General features: G+C 45.9%; 1 protein-coding gene across 3 annotated transcripts in view; it reads left to right on the forward strand.

Moving 5' to 3' along the window:
• Positions 1-1,609: 1,609 nt before the first annotated feature.
• The window catches only part of DRD2 (dopamine receptor D2), a 30,575-nt gene continuing 20,946 nt past the window's right edge, over positions 1,610-11,238 (forward strand). Inside the window, exons 1-2 of one of the 3 annotated variants that reach the window (XM_056509642.1) lie at positions 1,610-1,739; positions 3,070-3,185. The gene's annotated coding sequence lies outside the window, so the exon portion shown is untranslated. Of the gene's footprint in view, positions 1,740-2,686; positions 3,186-11,238 lie in introns of those variants that run through there. The other 2 variants (XM_056509643.1, XM_056509641.1) reach the window with 2 other exon arrangements.

The following is an 11,238-nucleotide window of genomic DNA, read 5'->3' on the forward strand; positions in this document are numbered from 1 at the left end:
GAACAGCACTCCACAAACCAGAAAAGCCCTGAAAAGAAAAGGTTTTGCTGCTTATGAGAAGGTTGCACTCGTGGGTTTGAAGTTCATTTTGTTTTGGCTTCGGGTTCAGGGCTGGATTTCTTTTGTCCATCAGGTTTTCTTGTTATTGAGCTTTATTTTCTCCCGTGACTCATCTGACTCTAGGGCATTTACTGAAATCCTTGATACGAAATGCAAGGGAAATGAATCTCACTTTAAACTTCCTAAGGACATCTCCATCACCTGATTAAAGCCTCCTGCAGTTTTTCCCAGCTCTTCCCATCCCAGACTCGGAGACAAGGTGCATTTCTGGCAAAGGCTGATGTGATTTGTGGCACATCCCCCATCAGACCAGCCATTATTTTAATCCATCGTTTTCCAGGGGAAAGAATAAATGCTTTTTTTCTTTAGTAGGACTGAAAAAAACCCACAGAGAGATGAGTTCTACAAGCAGTTAAACGCTGTAAATCAGAAGGCTGAGGCAGATGGCAAAGAGTCAGTGAGACTCAGAGCTCGTCCATTAAACACCTCACTCAGTTCTCAGTTATTAAATTGCTCTTTTCCTGACTCAGATTGGAGTTGATTTCCTTATGGATGGCCGGATAGAAAATATTCTTGTGATACAACTGGAAGCCCAAGGAGTCAAGGAGAGGACAGGTTCTTCTTGGCCTCAGAGAAAGTGTAAACATCTCAAGGAAGTCTTGTCCATCCATTAAATAAATGTATTTATTTTGAAGCAAGCAAAGTGTATGAGAGCTTTTGCTGTCCTGCTTTCCTGAAGAAATAATTGTTCTGTGCTAAGCTCATTTGGCTCCCTTGGCATTGCAAAACTCACATAAATCAGATAAAAAGGAAATTGTTGCACTAAGACTTGGAAAGTTCAAGAGAATTCAGTCTGGCTTTAGGACTGAGGATGACTCAGAAAGTCAAGAGTGTGCACACAGCAATTCAGAAATGCAACATCCCAGGAGACTTAGGGTTCCACCATCCAGAGAGGTTGAGAGCAGCATTTGAGATCCACTCCTTTGGAGAAATCCCCCCAGAAACTGAATTTCTTTAAAGCCTCAGTACAGAGATGGGGTTCACCCTGTTCTCTCCCTGTCTTGGGCTGTTTGGTAATGTGAAAAATACATTCAGAAAAGGTTTTGAGCCATTACTGGGGAAAAAAAAAAAAAAAATAGGAGCTTTCTTAGGAAACACCCTTCAGATTAGGGACTGCTAATGCTCTGGAAGTGAGCTGGTGTTAGGGATATTAAACTATAAGAAGATATTAAAATATTGCAACAGCAGCCACACTTTCAGGAAATGGTTTCTCTGGGTATTTGAATTGCAAAGCGATCTCTTTAGCAGCGCAGGGAGTGTTTAAACAAGGAGCACCGCTGAGAATTTCAGCGGGTTTTTAGCAAATCCCCAGGGCGTGCTGGGGCCGGGAAGGATGCGGTGCCCTGCTCCCGCTCACCGGAGGTTTACGAGCTGTTAACAGCGGCGATAACTCCTCCAGCCCTTTCCTCGCACAGAGATCCCTGCTGGGTGCTGGGGCCGCTCGCTGCTTCCCCTGCCGTGCCAGCAGCTGTGCACACGCGGGGACAGCGCTGACCTTGGGGCGCGGAGGGTGCCAGCGCTCCAGGAGTGCGCGGAGCATCCCTGGCAGAGCATCCCTGACCGATAATTCCTTCCTGAGCAATCCTGACCGAACATCCCTGCCTGAGCATTCCTGACCGGTAATTCCTTCCTGAGCATTCCTGACTGAGCATCCCTGGCGGAGCAATCCTTCCCGAGCATCCCTGGCAGAGAAACCCTGCCCGAGCATCCCTGGCAGAGAAACCCTGCCCGAGCATCCCTGGCAGATAATTTCTGTCTGAGCATCCCTGACCGATAATTCCTTCCTGAGCATCCCTGGCAGAGCAATCCTGACCGAGCATTCCTGACCGGTAATTCCTTCCTGAGCATCCCTGGCAGAGCAATCCTGACCGAGCATCCCAGCCCGAGCATTCCTGACCGATAATTCCTGTCTGAGCATCCCTGACCGAGAAACCCCGGCCGAGCATCCCTGGCAGAACAATCTTGCCCGAGCATCCCTGCCCGAGAATTCCTGTCCGAGCATCCCTGACTGAACATCCCTAACCGAGAATTCCTGTCCGAGCATCCCTGACCGAGAATTCCTGCCCGAACATCCCTGACCGAACATCCCTGACCGAGAATTCCTGCCCGAACATCCCTGACCGAGAATTCCTGCCTGAGTATCCCTGCCCGAACATCCCTACCCGAGAATTCCTGCCTGAACATCCCTGCCCGAACATCCCTGACTGAACATCCCTGACCGAGATTTCCTGTCCGAGCATCCCTGCCCGAGCATCCCGGCTCTCACCTGGGAGTGCCTGTCCGGGGCAGGGCAGCTCTCAGGGAAGGGCTGCTCCCCCCCGAGGGGTTCCTGGGGGTGGGAACCCACCTCGCTCCTCTCTCCGGGGCCGCTCCGGGAGCGGCTGAGCCCCTCCAGCCCCCCCGGCCCCTCCGCCCGCCGCTGCCCCGGTGCCGGTCCCGCATCCCCGGGGCTGGAGCCGCCCCCATCCCCATCCCCGCCGGGGTGAGTCCGTGGGATTCGGGGGAGGAAACTTGGCCCCCTCCCCTCTCCTCTCCTCCCCTCCCCTCCCCTCCCCGCAGCAGCGGCAGCGGCGGGCGAGGCGGGGAGGGAAGCGCTGCGGGAATTCGCATCCCGCGGCCGGCCAGGGGAGCCGGAGTGGAAACAGGTTGTTGGGATGTGTCCGTGGGAGGAAGGGGCGGCTCTGCTCGGCCGCTAGCCAAGCCTGGGCTCCGGGAAACGGAGACGGAGCTGCTGCCTCGGCAGCCGGCGCGGTGCTGAAGGAGATGGACAGAGAATTCCCTGGCCCCGGGACCGGAGCTCCGCCGCTGCCCGAGCCCCTGAACTTCCAGCAGTCCCCGGTTTAACCACGACCAGTTCCACCTGCGCCGCTCCCAGCTGGCGAGGCTCACGCAGGTGATTCTCTTTCTTTTTGCTCCTCTGCCTGTGCGTGAACGCTGATTACCAAAAAGTCCGCCTGAAAGCCTGGGAGAGCTTGGGGAAAGCCACGGTGGAGAGTTGTGGTGTTTTGGATACAAATGGCACAAAGTACTCGCACCTCTGCTCGAGGGACTCATATGGCTTGAAGGTAAGAGATTTGTGTTGTGCTTTTCTTCCAGAAATAGAAATATTGTGAATATCCCGGTGAGGGAGCACAGACATCAGTGGCTGCTGTGATCACCACCGCCTAGAGATGTAAATAAAGACAGGAGAAAAAGGAAAATATTTGTCACTACACGAGAAAGATCCATTAAGCTGTTCCCTTTCACGGGAAGCGGTGAGAGCGGGTTTTCAATCTGAAATTCAGGCTGTCTCGTTTCTCCATCTAAACCACTCACTGCAAAGCAACAAACAATTGTTATTGTATGCTAAAGAGGCATTTGGAGCTGCTAAGAAGCTCGGCTCGTTTCTAGAAGTTTGATGTTTAACGCTGCTCTCACACAGACACAATGGAGAGAGTGACAGGGAGAAGTGGAGGAGGATGTGGAGAGGATGTAATGTAGGTACATTCCAGCTCCCCAAGGAACAAGATCATTCAGTCAAATTATTTGAGGGAAAACACTCTTTTTTCTTCTCTTACCACACTCATTTTTTTACCTCTGGTAAGGCAGAACTGGAAATCCTTTCAGACTTAGTGCTCAGCACCAGTCCTGATGTAGAACAACCTTCCCCAGTGGAGAACAGAGGATCTGCCACCCTTTCCTGAAGAACCCCTGGAAGGAAACCTCTCAAAATTCTCCTCTGAATGCTGCAAGCACATTTTGTGTGAGGTTTACAGTCACCTTTGTCTCAATCTTATTTTTTTTTCCCCATTGCCCCATCAGTTCTAAGTTCCATCCAGCTTTTTGAAACCAGTGGAAAGTGTGGCTTTAGGGCAGGGAATCAAACCCCAGCATGGGTCCTGCTCAGGGCTGGAGTATTTTTGGTCCAAGTTGTTGTCTGTGGGTTGTTTCTACACAAGATAACACATCCCCACCCGGTAATTCTCAAGTCTCTCTCTCATCCCGACTTCCCCACATGCCAGGCATGGAACTGCAGAGTCTCCAGCATGTGGAGAATGAATCACTGCTCCTCGAGTGGAGCTCCAAGTTGAAAAGGAAAACAGCTTGGGTTGTTTTATAAATAACCAGGTTTATAATAGAGCTGGTCAGAGAGGTTACACATGCAAAACAGCGTGGGTTGGGTTTCCTGCGTGCTCAGGGTTTCATGGAATTATTGTTCTTTACACACACAGTGTATTAAGAGCTCACAACCCTGGTTTTTGTCTCTTTTGAAGTAATTGCTTGTAGTAATCTAGAAAAAAACCCCAATCTCTTGGCAATATTTCTGACTCCATCAAGTAAAGACCGCTGTAGTTTTAGTTATTCCCCTCCTTTAACTTCTTTTCTATTCTGCAGAAATTTTATTACATTTAAGCCCTCCTTCCTTACTTCTTTTGTAAAAGCATTTTCTACTGATTTATGAACTGCTGTGTAAAATCTGCCGTGCTTTCCACATTTCCACCTAACTTCCACGGGCACACACACACTGTGTGGGGAGGAGAGGGTCACTGTCACACTAGAAAAGAAAATGTGCGAGTTCTAGGCTTTGGAGAGAAGCTCGTGACCCCAAAAATGTCACTGTGGGTGTATTTTAGGTGGTTTTAAAGAGCCCCTTCCCTGTGACATTCTGCCCTGTGTCACTGCCACCCTGCAGGGAAGGCTTGGGCAGGGTTTGGATGGGGTAGGTGGGCACAAAGTGCCCCCTGTGCCCATCCTGGCCCCAAATCACCCTGAACCTGCATGGCTGTGGGGTGATTGATTGATTGATTGATTGATTGATTTGGATGGATTGATTTGTATGGATTGGTTTATAGGGACTGATTTGGATGGATTGATTTGGATGGACTGATTTATTTGTACAGATTGGTTTGTATGGATTGATTATTTGTATGGATTGGTTTGGATGGATTGATTTGTATGGATTGATTTGAATTGATTATTTGTATGGACTGATTTGTATAGATTGGATGGATTGGTTTGGATGGATTGATTATTTGGATGGATTGGTTTGGATGGATTGATTTGGATGGATTGATTTGAATTGATTATTTGTATGGACTGATTTGTATAGATTGGTTTGTATGGATTGGTTTGGATGGATTGATTATTTGGATGGATTGGTTTATAGGGATCGGTTTGGATGGACTGATTTGTATGGATTGATTTGAATTGATTATTTGTTTGGACTGACTTGGATGGATTGATTTGGATGGATTGGATTGGTTTGAGTGGACTGATTTGGATGGATTGATTTGTATGGATTGGTTTGGATGGATTGATTTGAATTTATTATTTGTATGGACTGATTTGGATGGATTGTTTGTATGGAGTGATTTGGATGGATTGGTTTGAGTGGATTGGTTTGTATGGATTGATTTGAATTGATTATTTGTATGGACTGATTTGGATGGATTGACTTGGATGGAGTGATTTGAGTGGATTGGTTTGGATGGACTGATTTGTATGGATTGATTTGAATTGATTATTTGTATGGATTGGTTTATATTGATTGGTTTGGATGGATTGATTTGTATGGACTGATTTGTATGGATTGGTTTGTATGGATTGATTTGAATTGATTATTTTGTATGGACTGATTTGTATGGATTGTTTGTATGGACTGATTTGGATGGATTGGTTTGTATGGATTGATTTGAATTGATTATTTGTATGGACTGATTTGGATGGATTGGTTTGATGGACTGATTTGAATTGATTATTTGTATGGACTGATTTGGATGGATTGGTTTGTATGGATTGGTTTGTATGGATTGATTTGAATGGATGATTTTTTGTATGGACTGATTTGGATGGACTGATTTGTATGGAGTGATTTGGATGGATTGGTTTGTATGGATTGGTTTGTATGGATTGATTTGAATTGATTATTTTGTATGGAGTGATTTGGATGGATTGTTTGTATGGAGTGATTTGGATGGATTGGTTTGAGTGGATTTCTTTGTCCCCACGCTGGTGCCAGCAGAGGCACAGTGTGACCCCTGCCTGCCCTGTGCCAGGCAGCAGGACACAGAGTGCACTCCATCTGCTGGAGACCAGACTCCTGCCTGGCACTGGCACTCAGCTCTGCCTTAATGGCACTTCTGGATGTGCCTGGGGCTGCTCCCCTCGCCCTGCCTGCTCCAGCACCGGGCAGGGCTCTCAGCAGGGCTGGAAATGCAGCTGGGGCAGCAGCAGAACCTCCCTGAGCAGCCCAGAGCAGGGAGGAGCTGTGACAGAGCTGCTCCCCCTCTGTGGCACAGGCCTGGCACAGAAAGTGCCATTCCCTGAGTGTTCTTCTCCTCAAACCATCCTTCACTCTAAATCTGCACATCTCCACCCTCCCATCCTCTGGCTAAGTCAGCTCTGGAGTTGCAAGCCAAGCTGATGGAACCACGGAACACCCTGAGCTTGGAGGGACCCACCAAGGTTCATCCTGTAACAATTACCAGACACAATTTCTCTTAAAAAAGAGCCAAAAAAACCCCTTTGAAAAACACTGATCTTCAAGGTTTTGTAGCTCTCCAGTTCTGAGCAGGATGGATTTGGCTCACACCCCTCACAATCCTATCAGGATAACTCCTTTCCAATTTCACCCTCTGTGCACAAATTCCTTGTGAACACAGAGGAAATCTGGGGCTGGGTTTTGGATTTCCCACATGCCCAGAGCTGACATTCCAGTGCCAGGAGGTGCAGGACAGAGAACACGACCACACTGAGCTGTGAAACCTCCTGCACAGGATGCAAAACCCTCCCAAATGCTGTGGGCACTGGGGAATTGCAGTTCCAAGGGAAAGGAGTCCACAGATTGTTAATCAATGCACAGAAACCAGGCTGGCACAGCAAACAGTTGGGTGATGGGGGAGTGTTTGCAGAAACATCATAAACATTGCTCCATTCCCACACTCCTGCCCAGGCAAAGGCAAAACTGGATAATAAAAAGATGCTGGTGGAACTTTTGCCTCCCAGGGTTATTTTTTTTTAAGGTTACAAGAGAAAATACAGTGGGATGAAGGTTAAAATGCATGAAGCTTGGAGTGTAGGTTTGGAAAGCTTTGTCTGGGATCAAACTTTGCTGTCTTTTACAAACAGAAACTTTCAGCAGCTCTGAGGAGCAGGAGACTGAGCAGGGAGTGCCAGGGTGCTGCCTGAGATCCTCTGGGGAAGGGGGAGGCAATTGTTTAAGTCCTGTCAGATGCATCATCCCTGGTGCTGTTACAAAACCAACCTATATTCAATCTGAAGTGATTGCTAATAACTATTAACTCCTCTCCCAATTGTTCTGCTTCAATCATGTTTTCTCTCGCTGTCCTTCACCTGGGTATTTTTAGCTTTGCAATTTTTTTTTTTTTTTTTTTTTTTTTGAAGATGTGACTATGTGTTCAGTTGCTGCTTCTCTGTACATCCCTCCCAATTATCCTGGTGGGTATTTTTCTCTCAACCCCCCAGAATGGGTTTATTTCTGGTTTACTCTTCCCTGTTGGTTTCCATGTGGTTATGTGGGAGGCTGCACTTTCTTTATCAAAGCAGAGAGCCATGATTAGTCCATTCAGAAAATGTAAATGCAGCCTTATGTGTTCTGGAGAGAGGGAGAGACTGCAAGGAGCAATAAAAGCTGTGAGAACAGAGCCCTGCAGGGCTGGCCCAGCTCAGGGATGGCCACACTTCCCATTTCAGATAAATAAATAAACCCACAGAGCTGCCTGGGGAGAGGAAATCACAGAGCAAGCTGAGTGACAGAAACCCTCTGTGCTGGCCATCCTCTTGCACTTGTAGCTCCTTTCATTCATCCCCAATTTCTCTGTGAGCTGTCCCAGGGCCTGCAAGCACCCTCTGATAAACACAAATAAATAAATATAGATAAATACAAATATCTGATGGTGCTGGCTGCCCCAGGCTGCCAAGTGCCAGTGCTGGGGGGTGGATCAGCAAAAATCAGCACCATTGAGAGTTCTCGGTGCAATCTGCAGCTTCAGGGAGAGAAATGAACCCTCCAGCAGCAGCTCAGGTTTTTCAATCAGCTCCCCTGAATGCTGCAGCTGACACACTCCAGCAGAGAACTTTGAGCTATTACCTAAAATATGGCACCTTGCAAATTACTTGTCCAAACCCCATCCTATTTTGATATCTCAGGCAATCTGGAGCTCCAGCAAATTAAGATTCCCTGCAACAAGCACTTTCTGACCCCCAGCCCCTTTGTATCTGCTTATTTCAAGCTTTTACATATTTATATGACAGCTGAGAAAATTGTGATTATCTCTGGGATTACTGGAGGCTGGAATTAGATGCCCAACATTTGATCTGTTTTCTCTGAACACCTTTTAGTTCCAGCTCTATCCCCACCCCAGAGAGGGGACAGGACACCTCCAGCCCCTCTGCTCTCCTTGAGACATCCCCACACAAATCTGGGAGGTGAATTTTAGTCACCCGGCTCTGAAAAGCCACAATTATAAAGAACTTGCTAATTTAACAGCCCTCAAAAATAGAAACACCCCCCCCAACATTCACATACATATTGTTGAACAGGAAGAATCACTCATGCCCCAGCACATGAATCATTCATCACCCCCATGAGGTTATGGATGCTCTAAAAATGTGTTTGTGAGTGCTAAAATGGTGATTAGAATAAATACTACAGCAATTCCTCAGCCCACCATGTCCAGGCATGTGTAAAGCTCCTTATTTGCACTTTGATGGCAAAACTGTAAGAACTGGAGGGTTTTCTTTATTTCACTGACAAAGGAGTCAGAAAGTCAACGTCAGATTTTCCATGTGAGTGGAGTCCTAGATATTGGTTTATTTTCATTTGTCAGGCAGGTTGTGATCCATGCCTGGGGCCTGTGCTGTCAGACAGGAGGTTATTAAAGCATTACAGTTATTATTATAAAGCCTAACATCAGTATTATTATTATTGTTATTATTATTTGGAACAGCACATAAGGTACCAGTGGGTTCAGGTTTGAATCCACTAAAATCTCTCTAAAATCCAGGCTGAAAGAGGAGCCTTTCCCTCAAATTTAGCAACTGGATGCACAGCAGGGTTTAGAATTTCCAGGGATAGCACTGAGGGAACTGCTGGGGACAGAGCTGGATTTATTTCCAGACTGAAGACAAGAACTGGGAGTAAATTCCAGCCCCTTTGGTCACATGCAGCTGCCACCCCCAGGGATTTCCATCCCTGAATAACTGCAGGGCTCCCTCCCTGTGTGCTGCTCCCCAGCCTGGACCCTTGGGAGAGGGTCACTTTTATTTAAATTGGGCAGAAACAGAGCCAGGACTCTCAAGATTTATTTTTTTTTTCTCTCTCTCAGTGTGAAGGAAGAATCAATTAGGAAATTACAACCCTAACAGAAAATGACAAGGAGGGATAATGATAATAATGATAATAATAACAAAATCAAGATTCTTTGGGGCTACACTTTGCAGTTTTATTTTTACCATTGAATTTCTGATTCAGGAGGCCTCAGAATCACAACCATCAAAATTTAGTTTAAGAGACATTGTTTGTGGAGACAATAAACACACTTCAGAAAAAAAAGAATGGGAAAGAAAAAAAACAGGCAAAGCAATTACCAGAGAGGGAATTCAATAACTTGAACATGTCCATCAGCTTTCAGCTTCCCACAAAAATATTATTCCAAGTAATTTTTAACTTGTCAGGTGGGACAGCACAGTGACCACTAACAGTGGGTCTGATTCCTGATGCCAGGGAAAAAAAAAATCAAAGTCCCAGGAACAACAGCAAGCCCTGACTACAGAGAAATCACATCCCTGATTTCCTGGGGATTTTTTCCTGGAGACAACCACAGGCTCCATCAGTGCCTGAGCCCATAAAAGAGATTATTTATTTTATTATTTATTATTTTAGTGCCTGTAGGAGGCTTTTCTTGGGTCTCTGTGCCTGTCTCACCCTCAGCAAGTTGGGCACCTGTTTCAGGTCATGATTTTAGTCTCTGCACCCTGTGACTTTTATTGCTGATGAATTAAACAGCCCCAGGTTTAGTCCAGCCTGAACTTCCACAATAACTCACGACCAGCACCTTAATTAAAAACATTAGAGCTCCTTGTCAGGCTTCATCTGAAAGAAAAATCTGCTCCCTGCCAAGCAGGGGAAATATTCATGAATTTCTGGAGCCCTGCTCATGACTCTGTGGATGAGAGGGAAATGGAAATCACATGGAATTCACTGTGCTGGTCACTGGATTTAGGAATTGGGGTGGAAGTGGATGGAGTGTGCACTTCCCAGCAGGCTGGAAATTTTGCTGACTGTGTAAAAGTGGAATAAAACTCAGGAGAGCAGCAGCTGAGTGTGTGCAGTGATGCCAGGGCTGGGGCAGAGTGAGAGAAAATCCTCAAATCAGCCAAAAAAATGGAGCACTGAAGGTCCCCCTGGCTGGGGATTTGTCAGTGATGCTGCCAAAAAATTTTGTGGAATATGGGAAGAAAATATTTCTCTTTCCAAGTTTTTTTTTTTTTTGTTTTGTTTTGTTTTTTGGGTTTTTTTTGTTTGTTTGTTTGTTTTTGTTTTTGTTTTTGTTTTTTTTGTTTGGTTTTTTTTTTTTTTGGGCAGGATCACCCCAAAACCATGAACTGAGCAAGAAAATCCAATTGTTTTCCAGCTGGAAAATCCAATCTGTTCTTGGGCTGTGCTCCACACATGAGCTGCAGTTCCAGTGCAGCACCTTAATGAGCTTGCCTGAATTTTAATGAGGATTTAATGACAGAAGTTCAGTCTGGTGGCTTCTGCTTGGTGACAAGGGAAAACCTTAAACCACTTTTGTAACATTTTTGGCTCAGGCATGGGCAAAATAGTCGTGATTTCACCTGAAAATTGCCGTGATTTCACCTGGAAAATAATAATTATTTCACCTAGAAAATAACTATGATTTCACCTGGAAAGTAACCATGATTTCACCTGGAAAAATAATCATTATTTCACCTAGAAAATGGCTATGATTTCACCTGGAAAAATAATCATTATTTCACCTAGAAAATAACCATGATTTCACCTGGATATTACTCATGATTTCACCTAGATATAGTCATGATTTCAGATAGAAAATATCCACGATTTCAGCTAGAAAATATCCATTATTTCATCTA

The sequence above is a fragment of the Oenanthe melanoleuca genome, chromosome 24, assembly GCF_029582105.1.
Source record: "Oenanthe melanoleuca isolate GR-GAL-2019-014 chromosome 24, OMel1.0, whole genome shotgun sequence".
NCBI lineage: Eukaryota > Metazoa > Chordata > Aves > Passeriformes > Muscicapidae > Oenanthe > Oenanthe melanoleuca.